Genomic DNA, 18,894 nt, shown 5'->3' on the forward strand with positions numbered 1-18,894 from the left:
GCCCCCCCCAACACACACTCACACACACCCACTCACACACCCAGAGACTATCTCTTTGCCTTCTGGTTAGTTTCTTAAATCAGTAAGCCTATCCGTTTTCTGTTGAGAAATGGCAAACATTTTTAAATCAAATACAGGAAGTCCTCGGACTTATGACGCAATTGGTTTCTGAAAATTGCATCTTAAATCTTATGCATTGTAGCTTGGAACCAGTTTTCTCAGATGAACAATGTTTAAATGGGAGATTGATTCCTGAATCAAGGTCTGATATCTTATTTTTTTTTTCTAGAACTGGCTAGGATTGTGTACTTGGCCAATTATAGATGAGTAATATAGCTGCATTAATCACTCAATCAATCAGTTGTATTTATGGAGAATTTGCTGTGTCCAAAGCACTGTTCTAAGCCCTTGAGAAAGTACAGTGCAAAATATTTGGTAGATACATTCCCTGCCCACAGTGATCTTGTAGCCTAGAGTAATTATAATGTAATTATATTGTCAGAGAGGTTCTGCCAAAGAGTCTTGTCTTATGCCGTCAGGTTGTCTCCGACCCATAGCGACACCATGGACACATCTTTCCCAGAATGCTCCACTCTCCTTCTGCAATTGTTCTGGTAGTATATCCATAGAGTTTTGTTGGTAAAAATACGCAAGTGATTTACCATTGCCTTCTTCCGCACAGTAAACTCGAGTCTCTGCCCTCGACTCTCTCCCGTGCCGCTGCCGCCCAGCACAGGGGAGTTTTGACTTGTAGCAGATTGCCTTCCACTTTCTAACCCCTGGCCAAGCTAGCAATGGAATGGGTACGCCTCTGCTTGACTCTCCCTCCTGTAGCCGAGACTGGTAGAATACTGGAAACTCTCCAGGTGTGATCCTGAGAGAGGCTACCAGAGAGGAGCCAATTTTTACTTCCTCAAAAGCAAAATGCACATCTCGGCCTTCCCTGGTGACTCAGCCTGACAAACAGGTATCCCCTTCCTTCCCCAACCCCTGGCCTCTCCCACTACCCCCTTCCCTACCCCCTTTAAACTTTGTCCCTACTTCTACCCCTGACAAACACCCATTGCAGCTTTTTAAATTCTTTCCCCATTTTCCCAGGCCCTCCCTACTCCCTGACCATCACCAGCACCACTCCCTCACCACCACCACCCCCCGCCCCCCGCAAAATAAAAGCTAAGGCCATAAAGGAGATTAGTGTTGTAAACTCAAAACTCATGTGTTGCAAAACTGAAATGAGGTATAAATTTAGAAACTTAAGTGCTTTTATTCAAAACACCTGAAATCAAAGATTTCCCATATACTTAAATCTGTATTTTACTTTTAAATATTTGCCAAGATTTAAATTCAGAATTCAGCCCATTGAGAATTTAGAATGCCCAAACTAGCTGATAAAACAATTGTTCATACTGTTCTTCTTTCTCCTCGCCCCCATTTTTGCTATTGCTGTAAACTCAGTTAATAATAATAGTCATATTTATGGTTCCTGTTGGTTATGGTCCCTGTCCCTCATTGGACTCACACTCTAGTAGGAGGGAGAACAGGTCAGTCAATCAGTCTGTGGTTTTTACTGAGCACTTATTTTGTGCAGCACATTGTACTGAGCACTTGGGAGCGTGCATGATAACAGCGTTGTTAGACATGTTCCCTGTCCACAAGGAGCTTACAGTCTAGAGGGGGAGACAGACACTGGGAGTCAGAAGGACCTGGGTTCCTGGGACCTAGATCCCAGCCCTGCCACATGTCTGCTATGTGACCTTGGCCAAGTCACTTAAACTTAACTGTGGCTCAGATACCTCATCTGTAAAATTGGGAATTAAGAGTCTGAACCCCATGTGAGACAGGGACTGCGTCCAATCTGATTGTATCTACCTCAACGCTTAGAACAGTGCTTGGCATGTACTAAGCACTTAACAAGTACTGTATTAAAAAAATAAATAAGTAAATTATGGATATATACATAAGTGGTGATGGGTATTGCACTTTTGTGAATAATCTATAAGGAATTGTCCTCTGTCCTCAAAGATGTCACTGATGGTGAAATTCACCTATAGGTGTGAATGTGGTTGAAAAGGCCTTTGCAGAATCCACAATCCTGACCAAATTGTGCCTATATAATAATAATGATAATGATAATGATGGTATTTCTTAAGCACTTTCTGTGTGCCAGGCACTGTACTAAGCACTGGGGTGGATACAAGCAAATCAGGTTGGACACAGTCCCTGTCCCACACGGGGCTTATAGTCTCAGTCCCCATTTTACAGATGTGGTAACTGAGGCCCAGAGAAGTGAAGTGACTTGCCCAAGGTCACAGAACAGACAAGTGGCCAAGCCAGGATTAGAACCCAGGACCTTCTGACTCCCAGGCCCATGCTTTATCCACTGGGCCATACATACAGGCTGACCTTTGTTGTGCTCTCATGTTTGGCATGTACAGGGCCTTGAGCAAGACACTTAGCCTGTCCAAGCCTTAGGTTCCTCATCTGTAAATCTGAAAAGGGTTTTCACTTTTTTGTGTCATGATCCTTTAAGAAGCTGTGAATAATCCAAGTAGCAGTGAAATGCTTTGAGAGAATTTCCTAGGACGCAAAAGGGTAAACACTATTACTAGAAGAGTTGGAAATTATCTTTTGGAGAAGAGGGAGCTGCAGCATCTAGAAAGCCGATCTACTGAGTAGGAAGAATTAAGGACTGGAATTCAGAGGCAGAGCTATTGACTATCATGGTTTATTTTTTTGATAAGGGCAATGTCAAAATCTCACAGAGCGTGTAGAATGAAAATGTTCTGAATAAGCAGGGCTGTGTTTGTTGGGTGTGAGCTCTTTCTGTACTAATTGGACCCAGTTGGGTGTTATGCTGTATTAGTAATAGTAAGCTTTTGGAGAGGGAATGTGTCAGTTCACTGTTATACTCTCCCGAGCACTTAGTACAGTGCTCCACACACAGTGAGCGTGCAATTTTTTATGAATGAATGAATGAACGAATAGTAGGGCCAGTAGATCTGTGAACTCTAGGGAATCACCTTATGCAGGAATACACAATGCGGGTATGTGGCTGATGGAGGTGTTGAAAGAGGCTTTTGAAGCTCTGTCCCTGTTGTCGGCTGTTCCCATCCTGAAACACTGGCAGGTCAAAGGGAAAGGATAAACGTTTGAACTCAGTTGTTTTCGAATGAAGCGCGTGTGGCAGGACCACCGGAGCTGGGGTTACCGGCCTCCGGACGATGCCCCCTGGTGACCCCCACCTGAGGACCCCAGAAGGCTCCTCTCATATTCCTCTGCGAGTTCTGAAGAGACGCCACCGCCTGCACACCTCCCCGGGCTCTGCTGGGTTGCATTCCCTTTCCTTGTCACCAGAAAGGACAGCCAGCAGTTAGGTGACTACTCCCTTTGCTATGGAAATGGGACTGATACAGTAATCAGGATGCTACATATGGAGCTTTTAAAATTACTGCTTTTCAGCCTTTTGTTAGCCTTCATTATTCTCCGAGATTTTTTTCAAGTCATAAAAATGACATTTTTAATATGCAGACATTTTTTGAAAAAAAAGCAATATGAAGAAGAATACTTTTTTGTCAATAAGCTTTACCTTTTAAACCAGTTATCTTAGTTTCTGCTCTAGGTATTTTAATTGAAGATTAGCTACTGTTAAAGAGTATACAAATTTGGGCAGTGTATATTTGGAGTATTAAAATTCAACTCAATAATGGTAGGAATAGAGCAGGATGCCCAATGTAATTGCAGATTGCACATCAGGGAATGGCCTGCTAACATTTGCCTCAGAACTTAGCCACCTCCAGTGCTGGGAAGGGTTTTTTTTTCTTTTGTCCTGATGAAAACACCTTCTCCCTTAATAGGACTGATAAGTTGAGCAGTAGAAGTCCTGCAGTTGGAGACCAGCTGACCACAGATGCCTTGAAATGAGTAAGATGTAGAGTGGATAAGGGGGTGAGGGGAGGGGGGAATCTTGGAGAAACAGAGAGCAAGGAAATCAGAATTACAGAAGTCCTTGGCAACAGGCACTGGAAAACTCTCCTAGTGTGCTCTCTCTCACCTAGGTAGCCCTGAAGAAGGGATAACATTCTTTAATGCTCAGGAGCAGCCTGGAATGATCTGACCAATTCCTGGTTTCTAGAGCATGGGACTGGATCCGTCCAATTTTTTCTAGTTTTGCTGAGTCATCCAATAGAGAATTTCAACTCTGTGTTCATCTCCCACCGACAAGAGATTTATTCAATAACTCCATCAGCTCGTTCTTGCCTGTCTCGCCATCGACCCCCAGCCCCCTGGCCTGGAATGCCCTCCCTCCACACATCCGCCAAGCTAGCTCTCTTCCTCCCTTCAAAGCCCTACTGAGAGCTCACCTCCTCCAAGAGGCCTTCCCAGACTGAGCCCCCTTTTTCCTCTCCTCCTCCCCACCACCCCCCGCCCTACCTCCTTCCCCTCCCCACAGCACCTGTATATATATATATTTGTACAGATTTATTACTGTATTTATTTTCCTGGTACATACTATTTATTTTGTTAATGATGTGCATATAGCTTTAATTCTATTTGTTCTGACTATTTTGACTCCTGTCTACATGTTTTGTTTTGTTGTCTGTCTCCCCCTTCTAGACTGTGAGCCTGTTGTTGGGTAGGGACCGTCTATATATGTTGCTGACGTGTACTTCCCAAGTGCTTAGTACAGTGCTCTGCACACAGTAAGCGCTCAATAAATACTTACCTCCTTCCCCTCCCCACAGCACCTGTATATATGTATATATGTTTGTATGTATTTATTACTCTATTTATTTTACTTGTACATATTTATTCTATTTTATTTTGTTAATATGTTTTGTTTTGTTGTCTGTCTCCCCCCTTCTAGACTGTGAGCCCGCTGTTGGGTAGGGACCATCTCTATATGTTGCCAACTTGTACTTCCCAAGCGCTTAGTACTGTGCTCTGCACACAGTAAGTGCTCAATAAATACGAATGAATGAATGAATGAATGAAATACGATTGAATGAATGAATAGCAGAAGCCCATTCCATATTAGGCTCCTCTATGAAATTCACTGTGGATTTGCTACCACAGATCTCACAGACTTCATTTCTTGGGCGGGGGGGGGGGCTTCCTTCAATGATAAATGAGTCCCACCTGTCAGCATCATGTTCAATCTGTCCCTCTTAACATCATCATTCTCTTTGAAAGAGCCTTCCCCTCTGCAAGTATTGCATTCTCAAACTGCCTTTTTCTCCATCTTTCTAGTTTCAGGGGGAAAACCGGCCCCTTCTCCTTACACCATGATTTGCACATTGTCTCCTTCAGCTGTGCATTATTTAATATAGTGATTACATGATCTAACACAAGATAAAGGCCTGCTTGGATAGGCCCACGTCATCCTGGACCAAAAAATGGAACCAGTTTGGGCTCCCTGTCCCAGCAGTCTACAGGGACCAGCTGATCAGGCACAAAGTCAGCTTGCATGGGTGGCTCCATCCCTGTCCCCAGAAGTAGGGTTGGAGTTCCTGCAGACTGTGTGGTTGTTGGGCTGGGCCTGGGTCCAGAAGCAGCGTGGCCTAGTGGACAGAGCACGGGCCTGGGAGTCAGAAGGACCTGGGTTCTAATCCTGGCTCTGCCTGCTGTGTGAACCTTGGGCAAGTCACTTAACTTCCCTGTGCCTCAGTTCCCTCATCTGTAAAATGGGGATTAACTGCGAGCCTCATGTGGGACAGGGAGTGTCCAACCTGATTAGCTTGTATCTATCCCAGCGCTTAGAACAGTGCTTGACACATAGGAAGCACTTAACAAATGCCATCATTATTATTATTATTATTATTATTTGGGTCCCTCAGTCCTGGGGATTAGTTTGGAGCGGCCTGGGCTCCACAGGGTTGATCTGGGCTCAGAATGACAGGCTGGGCCTCAAGGAGTTTGAATGAAACGTGTTCATATCAATTAGTAAGGAAAGACACTTCCACACTGAAGTTTTTCCTTGGCCTGGATTTTAACCTTCCTACCTCTAGAGGGGTAGGATAATGGGAGATTTCCTGCAGACCTGCCAAACCATTGCCAGCTGTCGGCTTGAGCTCGTGTCGAGGCTTCCCTGGGCTCTGCGAAGCATTTCTGCCTATCCAGGCATGCGTTGGTAAGATTAGGAGCCCTCAAGTGAGGCGGACACTTATCGACATTCCAGAGAACATTCGTTCTCAGGGGCTTGCCCTTACTGTGTGCCAAGGAGCATGGCCACACTAATGAGAGTTGCAGCCCTGGGTCTCCCTGATGATGGTGACATTTGTTAAGTGCTTCCTATACATCAAGCACTGTCATAAGCACTGGGGTAGATACAAGTAAATCACATTAGATGCAGTTCTTGTTCTACGTGGGACTCACGGTTTAAGTAGGAAGGAAAACAGGAGGAGGTAATCTGGCAAACATAAATTTAGAAAAATTTGTGTCAGGCGGTTAGAATACATAGCAAGCGCTTAAATGCCATAATTCCTATTATTAGAAATCTGTTTAAGGTCAAAAACTGGGCCAGGAAAGTAGGGTCTAGCAGAAAGCACAAGAGTCTGGGAGTCCGGAGCCTTGGGACCTAAGCCCACTCTCTCACTGGCTTGCTGTATAACCTTTGCAAGCCACTTTACCTCTCTGTGCAGTAGTTTACTCCTCTATAAAATGGAGATGATAATACCTGCCTCTCCTTACCTCAGAGGGATGTTGTGAGGATAAAATAAGATCACTGATGCGAAACACTCTATGGGGAAAGGGGAAAACCAATGGATCAATCATATTTATCAAGCACTGTGTGCATAGCACCATATTAAGCGCTTGGGTGAGTACAGTGTGGCTCAGTGAAAAGAGCATGGGCTTTGGAGTCAGAGGTCATGGGTTCAAATCCCAACTCCACCAGTTGTCAGCTGTGTGACTTTGGGCAAGTCACTTAACTTCTCTGTGCCTCAGTTACCTCATCTGTAAAATGGGGATTAAGACTGTGAGCCCCCCGTGGGACAACCTGATCACCTTGTAACCTCCCCAGCGCTTAGAACAGTGCTTTGCACATAGTAAGTGCTTAAGAAATGCTATTATTATTATTATTATTATTATTATTATTACAGTACAACAGAGTTGGTCAACACGTTCACTGCCTAGAAAGAGCTCACAGCCTGAAAATTATTTTATGAATTTGTAGAAAAATGAGTAAGAAGTCTTATTTAGGAACAGGTGAGAGTAGGAGAGTTCAAATAAGTGATCCATGAAATGATGGGGAGTCTTGGAGTTGTAGGTTGAAAATAAGCCACCCCATTATTGGGTCACTTAATGATTAAGCCAGTCCAGGATCCTGTTTACTGGTTTCACCCCAGAGGCTCCCTCCAGGCAGCTTAATACATCATTCTGCCCAGAGTAATCATTCAGCAAATAGTGGAAGTGGGGATAGGGGTGAAGGTGATGATAATAATGATGGTTACTTCGAAGGAAGCTTCCTTGGAAGGGCCCCTTTGTTCCTCCATTCTCAAGTGAAAAATCCCAAGGAAAACTTGCCCAAGGGGAAGGGAGGAGGGCCCAAACTCCAGACAATCGTCTCCCGTGGGACAGGGAACAAATATTTTAACCATCAAGGAAAACAGTGAATTTTTCCACCAAAAACTTCTCAAAAGACTAGTTGGAGGTTTTTGTAGCAGAATCATCAGAGCTGCTTATCTTTGATCTTACTATTTCTCTCACCATTTCTCATCTCTTGGAAATATCGCCTTTCCATTTTCTCTGAGGTCAGCAGGATGGGCAGAATTATTGTTACTTGATCAATTGATTGCTTAATAGTTATTTAATGTCCACTATGTACTAGGAACTGTACAGAGCATGCAGAAGATATGGTCCCTGCCTTCCAGGAATTTTTATTCTAAGAGGGGTGATGGATGTGTGTGAATGTGTGTGTTGGTGGGGAGGGGGAAAATTTAAAACAAGATTTCTGTTTTGTGAATATAGTTGTTGTATTTGACGTGGTCTTCAAGGAGAGTGTTGATGGGTTGACAGTAATTCTTGGGGAAGGTGGGATTCTTTCCCTGTCCCCATTCAGGTTTTGCGAAGGAGGCGGGCTTCAAGCAATATGTTGACTCAGTCATATTAATTGAAGACTTACTGTATGCAGAGGACTGTACTAATTGCTTGGGAGAGTACAGTATAACAGAGTTGATAGACACTTTCCCTGGCACAACGAGTTTACAGTCTTTATTATTGTTTTTGTTAATCAACTTTTGAGCACTGTGTGCAAAGCACTGTACTAAGTGCTTGGAGAATACAATATAAAAATAAACAGATACATTCCCTGCCCACAGCGAGCTTAAAGTCTAGAGATGAGTTTAGCTCTTACTATGTGCCAGGCACTCTTCTAAGCGCTGAGGTAGATACAAACTAATCAGGTTGGACACAGTTCCTGTCCCACATGGGGCTCCACAATCTTAAACCCCACTTTACAGTTGAGGTCACTGAGGCTCAGAGAAGTGAAGTGAGTTGCCCAAGGTCACACAGCAGACAAGTGGCAGAGTCAAGATTAGAATCCAGGTCCTTCTGACTCCCAGGCCCGTGCTCTGTCCACTAGTCACTAGCCACACTGCTTCTCAGTCTTGATGAGAAGTTAGACATTAATATGGATAAAGTATGGATATGTATGTAAGTGCTGGGGGCTGAAGGAGGGGGCGAGTAAAGGGTGCAAATCCAAGTACAAGGGTGACACAGAAGGGAGTGGGAGAAGGGGATCGAGGGCTTAGTCGGGGAAGGCCTCTTGGAGGAGATTTGATTTTAATAAGGCTTTGTAGGGTGGGAGAGTGATTGTCTGTTGGATATGAGGGAGGGCATTCCAGGCCAGAGGCAGACCATGGCCAAGAATAAGGAGAGAGAGAGAACTCTCACCAATTGGTTTGGCCTTTACAGGTCTGGAATTTAGCCATCGTAAAACAGCTGTATGGGAGTCAATGGCAGAAGCAGTCAACTAGGTCAGCTGAGTGGGTTATAAGATTCTCTTCACTAGGGGAGTTGAGGATTCCCCAGCAAAATCTTAAATTGACATGGACCTTTTCCTTGTGGACAGAGAGGATGCTACTGACTGTGATCACTACCGGGCTGTAAAAGTGACGATAAAGAGGGGGAGGTGTGACTGGCAATCCCTTTCGGGCAAAACACATGTGTAGATTGTCTTTTTGTGGTGTGGTGTGTGGTGCCTAGCTGTTTTCAATTCTTCCTCACTCACAAAAACATTCAGTGCCAGGTGCAGAGCAACGTTCATTATTCCAGGAATGGGAGGTTCATAGTAGTCCTCACGTATTTAGTTTGGATATAGATAAGATCATCCTGATGGCAAAGTTTTAAGACCTTCGAATCAATCAATCAGTTGTATTTATTGAGCATTTACTATGTGCAGAGTCAGTCAATCAGTGGTATTTATTGAGCATTTATTATGTGCAGAGCACTGTATTAAGTGCATGGTAGAGTACAACAGAGTTGGTCGGCACATTCCCTGCCCACAATGAGCTAACAGTCTAGAGGGGGGAGACAGACATTAATGCAAATAAATAACTTATAGTATATAATTTGTAGATATATACATCTCTATGGAATACGATACTTAAGGTAAACTTGGGACTTCTTTTCCCAGAAACCCCTTGGAGCAGGAACAACTAAGTGGCATCTGGAGTCTATTCCTGGGTCTTTTATTTAATCTCTCTGACCTGGGTGTCCTTGGTGGTGAAGTGGGTATAGTCCCACTTTGGAAGACTGTTATTCCGTCAGTTCACATCAATTCAATGAAAGTAGTACTGCAAAGCCTCTCACTGTTTGTTTTTTTTAGTAATTACAAATATTCAAAATTCTACAAGTGAACAAATTCAAACCAAAATCTCGAGATACTGGAACTCAGCCTTGTTAAATGGACCATCCAGCGAGCCAGACTTTTTCGTAGCAAGCTTTAATGATCGAAGTTACAAGCCCTGCCAGAAGTTGCCCTTGTGGTTTTGAGTAAAGAGGTTAATTTATTTTTTACCTTATTTGTGTGTGTTTTGGCTGGTCACATGAAATAGCCTGTAATCTAATTTTCCCTTTTCCTTGCAATTACAATCTCCAACTAGGCCCACCCATCATGCCAGCCTAGATTGCCCTAAGTGCTCCAAAGCTGCCAGCTGACTCCCCTCCAGCCCCACAAAGATCAGCAGTTCACAATTTATAACTGGGTTCTGACCAAACTGCAATTTCTGGTATAGGCAAAACCCACAGGGTTGTGGGCTGACAGGTAGAAAGTTGGGCCCTCTCATTGCTTAGGATTTCTTTAGCGCTGCTTGGAAAAGCAGTGGACTAAATTAAAATGGGCCCTATAACTCCCTGGGCCATAGATTGCCAGTGGTAATAATAATTAATAATTATGGTATTTGTTAAGCGCTTACTGTGTGCCAGGTACAGTTCTAAGCACGGGGGTAGATACAAGATAATCGGGTTGGACACGGTCCCTGTCCCACATAGGGCTCACAGTCTTAATCCCCATTTTACAGATGAGGGATCTCAGACACAGAGAAGTAAAATGACTTGCCCAAGGTCACACAGTAGACGCGTGGTGGAGCTGGGATTACAGCCCATGACCTTCTGACTCCCAGGCCCGTGCTCTAGTCTCTAGGCCATGTTGCTTCTCTACTCCAACTTGCCTCCTGAAATATAGGAAAGGAAGGGTCAATTTGGGCACCATAACTATTCACATTAGTCTAAACTCACAGGCCCAAGGCCTAAAGAGAGATTCAGCTCAGCATGCAAATAAATCAGGCCATGGTTCCCACTAAGAATTGAATAACAGTGGAAAACCCAGCCAGAACTACTGCTACTTCTTCAGTCAGTTGGTGCCCACAGCTTATCCTTGATTAAGAACAGGGGTTAATTTAGTCTACCACAAATGAATAGCCACTCATTCTTTTCTCAGGTGATTGTAAGTAGAAAGCTTGGGACCAGGTTTAAATTGAAGCTGACTGGGAAATTGGCAAAAAATGGGCAAGGGAGTGGAAACACATGAGAAAATCAGCAGGAAAAAATTAGGACAAGAAGCTGAGTTCCTAATAAAAAGATAGTTCCTCGATCCCCTGTCTTGTTTGGGTACTGGGAGAAAGGGTGGTCACTTTGGTTATGATGTAATGGACTGTTATAGAACAATGGAAGATTGACTTCCTGCAGGTCAGGTTTGTAAAAGAAAATCTGCTGGAGTTGAATGTCGCATCTACTTGGAAAGAAATGCTGAGGCGGGGACCACCAAACTCTGCACACAGTAAGCGCTCAATAAATACGATTGAATGAATGAATCCCCATAGGTAGGTTCACTGGGCAAAAACGTTCCAGAACCGTCTGCTCCAGTGGCTGTTTTCCTACTGCTGGAATGGCCCACTCTGAGCATCTCTCCCTCACCATTTGTAAAGTACTTAGAACCTTCCTGGCTCCTGCCCAGACCCCAAAACCTGCCAACTAGAGCCAGGCAGAGTATATTGTTGAAAACAGCTTGCATGGCTGATTGAAGCCATGAGAAGCAGCATGGCCTAGTGGATAGAGCAGGGGACTGGGAGTCAGAAGGACCTGGGTTCTAATTCCGGCTCCTCCATTTGTCTGCTTTGTGATCTTGGGCAAGTCACTTCTCTGTGGCCTCAGTTCCGTCATCTGCAAAATGGGGGTGAAGACTATGAGCCCCCTGTGTGTCCGACCTGATTATCTTGTAACTACCTAGTGCTTAGTATAGTGCCTGGTATATAGCGCTTAACAAATGCCATTAAAGAAAATGCAGAGCCAGGTGAAAGATTTGTCAGTTGGAGGTGAGGAATCATTTGTAAAATGTTCTCAAGTTTGACTTTTCAAACTCAAAGCACCCTAGAGATCGGGAAACACCTGTTTGCTATCCAGTTCAAGCCAGGAGTAGTAACTTTTTTACCTGGTGTTTGCTTTAAAAAATAAGTTCTGCCAAAACAGCAGTTTTGATCAATCTGATATTAGAATCCAGGGATGTTAACAATCGCATGGAGCAAATGTTGAGGTGCTGACCTCCGAACGCATCCTGTAAGTATACAGGACATCAGTCTTCTCTTTAGGTTTTCCCAAGGGTGCTGTCTCTACCTCACCCTCCCCCCTTTCCCACCCCCACACATACAGGCCTGAGCAAGTGTCCACAGTCCATTGTCTCTGCAGGCTGAAACTCAGCCCACCTAGTCCCCTAATGATAGCTCACCTCCTCCAGGAGGCCTTCCCAGGCTGAGCCCCCTCCTTTCTCTCCCCCTCCTCCCCCTCCCCATCCCCCTGGCCTTACCTCCTTCCCCTCCCCACAGCACCTGTATATATGTATATGCGTTTGTACGTATTTATTATTCTATTTTATTTGTACATATTTATTCTATTTATTTTATTTTGTTAATATGTTTTGTTTTGTTGTCTGTCTCCCCCTTCTAGACTGTGAGTCCGCTGCTGGGTAGGGACCGTCTCTATATGTTGCCAACTTGTACTTCCCAAGCGCTTAGTACAGTGCTCTGAACACAGTAAGCGCTCAACAAATACGATTGATTGATTGACTGGTTTCGATGCACGGCTGCAGAGCACCATTAGTTCAATTTTTGCTTCCTCCTGTGGCCACCAGGGAGAGATGAACCAGGTATAGAACTGGAGGAAAGAGGATTGCTTGCAAAGGCACAACAGGGCAACTGAAGTGGAAAGCCATTTTAGGAAAATTACCAGAATTCATACCGAGATAGCAAGTTGGACAACATTTTGATGTCAGCATCATCGACAACAGCTTTTATTGAGGGCCTGCTGGGTGCAGAGCACCATACCTGGCACTTGGGAGCAAACAATAGAAGGAAAAGACACGGTCCCTGCCCTCGAAAAGATTACAATCTCATGGGAGAGACGTAAATTGCCAAATATACAATAGGTAAGAGTAAGAACATTTGATACGAAAGGCAAAAGTAAGCAATTAAATGACCAAATAAAAGATAGAACACAAATAAAAATAGGAATAAGCCAGTGGGGAAATAATTAACAGCTATTCATACGAATGCTAAAGTGGCCGTTTGGGTCATATGATCAGGAAGGTGGGGGCATTAATCAGGGAAGGCATCTTGGAGGAGCTGACGTTTTAGGAGGGACGTGATTTGGAAGATATGAGGCGGGTGCATTTCATGCGATCATTTAATCAATTGCATTTATGGAGCACTTACTATGTGCAGAGCACTGTACTAAGCGCTTAGGAGAGTACAGTATAGCAGAGTTAGTAGACGCGTTCCCTGCCCACAAGGAGCTTCCTCATCTAGAGTGGGAGACTGGCATTAAAATAAATTATGGATATATACATAAGCGTGGTGGGATTAAGGGCGAGGGCAAACTGCAAGGGTGACGCAGAAGGGAGAGGGAGTCGGGGAAAGCCTCTTAGAGGGGATGTGATTTTGATAAGGCTTTGAAGGTGGAAAGTGCAATCGTCTCTCCGATGAGAAGGGAGAGGGAGTTCCAAGTCAGAGGCAGGATATGGGCAAGAAGTTGGCTGCAAGCTAGATGAGATAAGGGCAAAGGTGTGAGCAGTGGGTCAGAGATGGATGAGCAAGGCACAGTTAGATGCTTGGGAGGAGCAAAGAGGGTGAATGGGGATGCAGTGGGAGAAGAGTAGGCAAGAGGGAGACAGCTGGTGGAGAGTCTTGTCTTAATGAAGTTTTGGAGGAGTAATTTTTTTCCAAGCAGCCCTTTAAAACGATGGTGTTTAGGTGAGAAGCATGGTATAGTGGATAGAGCATGGGCCTGGGAGTCAGAAGGCCATGGGTTCTAATCCTGACTCTGCCACGTATCTGCTGTGTGACCTTGGGTAAGTCATTTCACTTCTCTGGGCCTTAGTTATCTCATCTGTAAAATGGGAATTGAGACTGGGAGCCCCACGAGCGACAGAGACTGTGTCCAACCCAACTTACTTGTATCCACCCCAGCACTTAGTACTGTGCCTGGCACATAGTAAGCACTTAACAAATACTATTATTATTATTGTAGGGGGGGACCTTAAAAAAGGGAGACCAGAGAGGAGACTGTTACCATAATCCAACTGGTTGGTGGTGGTGGATTTTTTTTATGGTACTTGTTAAGCGCTTCTATGTACTGTACTGAGCAGTGGGGTAGATAATCAGTTTGGACACTGTCCCTGTCCCACATGGAGTGCACAGTCTAAAGTGGTGGGAAGAGGATTAAATCCCCTTTTTACGTATTTTTGTGATATTATAATGGAAGAACCTCCAGAAGTTGGAGATAGACTGAGCATGGAAGGTAAATGACAGAGATTAGTCTAAAAATCACACTAAGGAAGTTGAGGAAACTGAGGAGGGGAGGTCAGAGAGGTAGGAAGCAAGTCAGAAGCAGTGCAGCCTAGTGGAAATAGTGAGGGCCTGGGAGTCAGAGTACAGAGTACCTGGATTCTAATCCCAGCTCCATCGCTTGTGCGCTGCATGACCTTGGGCAAGTCACTTAACTTCTCCGTGCTTCAGTTCCCTTATTTGCAAAATGGGGATTCAGTGTCTGCACTCCCTCCTGCTTAGACTTAGAGCCACACGTAGGTCCTGATTATCTTGTATCCCCCTCAAAGCTTTGTCCAGTGCTTGACTCATGTGAAGCACTTAACAAATATTATCATTATTATTATTATGTGGAGGTGTCTAATATATTTACAGCTCTTTGGGGCTGGATGAACACAGGTGAATGGGTCATCTGCTCTGGGTCCTGTACCTCTAGGTGCCCAAGTAGTTGCTTAGGGGTTGGTTTCTGTAAGTTCCAGTACTTCCACCACACTACTCTAATTGACTCTGAGGCGGGTAGGAGAGTGGCTGTTTGGCATAGTGGAAGTAACAGAACTTGTGGAAGTCTCTTGGAGTAATGCAGGTGACACTGGTGCATATGAGATCCAGGTGGGAAATAATGATAAATAATTGTGATGTATGCTGAGCGCTTCCTGTGTGCCAGGCACTCTACTGAGTGCTGGGGTGAATATAAGCAAGTCCCTATCCCACATGGGCTCCTAGTCTCGATCCCCATTTTACAGAGGAGATAACTGAGGCACAGAGAAGTGAAGTGACTTTCCCAAGGTCACACAGCAGACGAGTGGCAGAACTGGGAGTAGAACCCATGATCTTCTGACTCCCAGGCCTGTGGTCTACCCACTAAGCCATGCTGCTTCATGAAAGTTACTCTTAGGCTCTAGGCCCAGGAGAGTGGTACTGCAGAAGTAAAAGAGCTTCTACTCCTCATACACCTCCCCGCCGCCCCCCCCCGCCCACTGACTCCCTCTCCACATCCGATACCCTATTGTGAAGGCTTCCTGCCCCACAATCCACCTCTGCACTTGGCTGCCAGCACCCGTAATCTGGTTTTATAATCTGTTCAAGGTAACCTCTTTATAATAATAATAATAATAGTAATGATTATTACTATGGTATTTGTTAAGCACTTTCTATGTGCCAGGCACTGTACTAAGCACTGAGATGGATACAAGCAAATGGGGTTAGATACAGTCTCTTGTCCCATGTGAGGCTCACAGTCTCAATCCCCATTTTACAGATGAGGTAACTGAGGCACAGAGAAGTCACACAGCAGACATGTGGCACAGACTTAGAACCTATTACCTTCCGACTCCAGCCCCGTGCTCTAACCATTACACCATGCTGCTTCTCACTCTCTTACCTGAACCTCACTGTCAACTCTCCTGTTTCCTGTTTCTCATTCCTTGCTCAAGTCTTATCCCTATATGGAACTCCCTCCTTCTTCAAATCTGCCAGGCCACAGGTTGCTCCATTTTCAAAATGCTCCTGAAATCCCACCTCCTCCATGAGACTTCCCCTAACTAATTTTTACCAGCCTAGGTCATGGTATCCCACCTGGAGAAGGCAGGTAGGGTACTAGCTGGAGGGTGTGATGGGGTGAGAAGATGGATTTCATTCATTCATTGTCATATTTGAGTGCTTACTGCGTGCAGAGCACTGTACTAAGTGCTTGGAAAGTACAATATAGCAATAAAGAGAGACAATCCCTGCCCACAATGGGCTTACAGTCTAGAAGGGGGGAGACAGACATCAAAACAAGTAAACAGGCATCAATAGCATCAATATAAATAAATAGAATTATAGATATATATACACATCAAAACAAGTAAACAGGTATTAATGTAAATAAATAGAATTTTATATATATATATATACACACAAGTTCTGTGGGGCAGGGAGGGGGTTAGAGCAAAGGGAGCGAGTCAGGGCGATGGGGAGGGGGAGCTGAGGAGAAGAGGGGCTTAGTCTGGGAAGGCCTCTTGGAGAAGGTGAGCCTTCAGTAGGGCTTTGAACGGGGGGGGGGGGGGGGGAATTGTGGATTTGAGGAGGGAGGGCATTGCAGGCCAGATGTAGCGATATGGTGAAGGTTGAACTGACAGTATTCAATTCCCAAGTGCTTAGTTCAGTGCTCTGCATTCAGCAAGCTCTCAATAAATACAATTTATTGATTGCTTAGGGGGATGGAGGAGGGTTACCTAGGTGAAGTGGCAGGTTCTGAGATTCTGGTCAGAATGTGGTAATTCAGAGTTGGAGCCATAGTGGGTGGAGTGTGTGGTTCAGCAGCTGGTAATTAGGTGTTTAAGAAAGATGTTTCCAGCGTCCTCTTGTTGGCAGATAGTAGGGCAGAAATTAAGAGACTGAAAACTTAAATGTCACAAAGCATTCTATCTTTTGTTTTCCCTCCCCCTTTTCTTTTCCTTGTAATAATTAGTTTGAATTTTCATCTAATGTTCTAGATCAAGTTGGGCAACTTCAGGCTGTTTTTTTTTGTTTTTTCCTCCCTCATCCTTTCAGGAAAATCTTCTAAATAACATGTTTTTTCATAGCACCCATCCTCCCAACCATGAATACATTAGAATTTCAATTTCCATGGTGTGTAAAAGATTTCTGCAAGAGGTCCTTTTTGTTTTTGAAGAATTCATCACCCTAGTTAAGAAGCTTAATATAAATTAAAGGAAGCATTAAAGAACATTAAGACATCAAAATGTGGTGTTCTTTTTCCTTTCAATTCGTCCAAATGCAAACAACTTGAATAAAATGCAATCAAAGGGCCTGCTTGGAGAACATTGAGTGGCTTTCATAAGCAGCGGCTGTAGAGAAGCTCTGTAAGAGCCCAATTCAAATAAAAATACTTTTTTCTTGTTCTTCCTCTTCCTAATTATTTTTGTCATAGTGACAACAGAGTACAAGCCTGATAAAAATTTAATCACCTTATCTTTTTTTACGCAAAATTGCATATTTGTTTACACACAATATACCTATCAGGAAAGAAATTGAACGTGCCATCTGCTAGCACCCTTCCTTCTTCTCTAATGGCATTGAAAACCTTAGCCTCGAAGTGCTGGGTTGGTTTTTTTTGTTTGTTTGTTTTAAAAGAAGTAACAAGAAACATTTGTTTCGTTACTGTAAAGTCTCCTTGTTCAGGAAGGATTTAAAAAAGGCAGCTCACTCCCGGCCAGTTCAGAAAAGCTGATGTTTGGTTAAATTCATCTGTAAAAATGGGGATTAAGACTGTGAGCACTACATGGGACAACCTGATTACTCTGTATCTACTCCAGCGCTTAGAACAGTGCTTCGCACATAGTAAGCATTTAACAAATACCATAATTATTATTAGTGGAATTGGGCCAGGTCTTCCAACTTCTACTTCACTTGAAACTTGGTAATAGAAACAGGACTTTAGGCCCTCAGGTCTTGCCCCTTTAATTTATTTAATTATTATAAATATTTTTATTTAATTAACAAATTGGCCTTGATCCTGGTCAGACTTGATAAACTGCGTAATTTTTTTTTCCTCCCTCCTGAAGGTGTATGTCTTTTTGAATGTCTGGATGAGAAAGGGATTATGGATTTGTATTTTGACTTTTCATCCTTTCTGTCTTCATTGAAATGTTAACCACTAATTGTCTTTAAACTAAATGGCTTTGGTTTTGATCTGCTGCCGACATCGAGGCCTTGTTCTATGATAGTTGTCTGGTACTATCCCTCCGGCCATTGTGCCCCTTCTCAGAGTGTGCTTTCAGTCAATCAATCAGTCCTATTTATTGAGCACTTACTATGTGCAGAGCACTGTACTAAGCGCCTGGGAGAGTACAATCTAACAGAGTTAGAAGACACGCCCCCTGCCCACCACGAACTCCCTTTCTCCCCAGCGCTTCCATATCCATGGGCAAAACAGGAAAAAGAGAATTAGGACTAAAGTGGATGGTCTACTGTGGATCTCCCCTCTGCTTGGGGAAGAGCCCCATGGGTTGATACATGAGTGTGCAGACCACTGTACTAAACGCTTGGAAAGTACAATTCGGCAACATATGGAGACAGTCCCTACCGAACAATGGGCTCACAGTGTAGAAGGGGGAGACAGACAGCAAAGTAGAACAAGATGACACCTTGGTGTCATCCTTGACTCTGCTCTCTCGTTCACCCCTCACATCCAATCCGTCACCAAAAACTGCCGGTCTCACCTCCACAACATCGCCAAGATCCGCCCTTTCCTCTCCATCCAAACCGCTACCCTGCTGGTTCAATCTCTCATCCTATCCCGACTGGATTACTGTATCAGCCTCCTCTCTGATCTCCCGTCCTCCTGTCTCTCCCTTCTTCAGTCTATACTTCACACTGCTGCCCAGATCATCTTTGTGCAGAGACACTCTGGGCATGTTACTCCCCTCCTCAAAAATCTCCAGTGGCTACCAGTCAACCTACACATCAGGCAAAAACTCCTCACTCTCGGCTTCAAGGCTCTCCCTCACCTCGCCCCGTCCTACCTCACCTCCCTTCTTTCCTTCTACAGCCCAGCCCGCACCCTCCACTCCTGTGCCGCTAACCTCCTCACTGTGCC

The 18,894-nt window shown here is 44.3% G+C and overlaps 1 protein-coding gene and 1 non-coding gene across 2 annotated transcripts in view; one reads left to right on the forward strand and one right to left on the reverse strand.

Moving 5' to 3' along the window:
• The window catches only part of EEFSEC (eukaryotic elongation factor, selenocysteine-tRNA specific), a 319,718-nt gene that overhangs the window by 283,376 nt on the left and 17,448 nt on the right, over positions 1 to 18,894 (forward strand). The window lies entirely within an intron of this gene.
• LOC119920330 lies at positions 747 to 884 on the reverse strand. Its single transcript, XR_005448085.1, has one exon. It is a non-coding gene; the product is annotated as a small nucleolar RNA SNORA7 (small nucleolar RNA).

This window comes from Tachyglossus aculeatus, chromosome X1, assembly GCF_015852505.1.
Source record: "Tachyglossus aculeatus isolate mTacAcu1 chromosome X1, mTacAcu1.pri, whole genome shotgun sequence".
Lineage (NCBI taxonomy): Eukaryota > Metazoa > Chordata > Mammalia > Monotremata > Tachyglossidae > Tachyglossus > Tachyglossus aculeatus.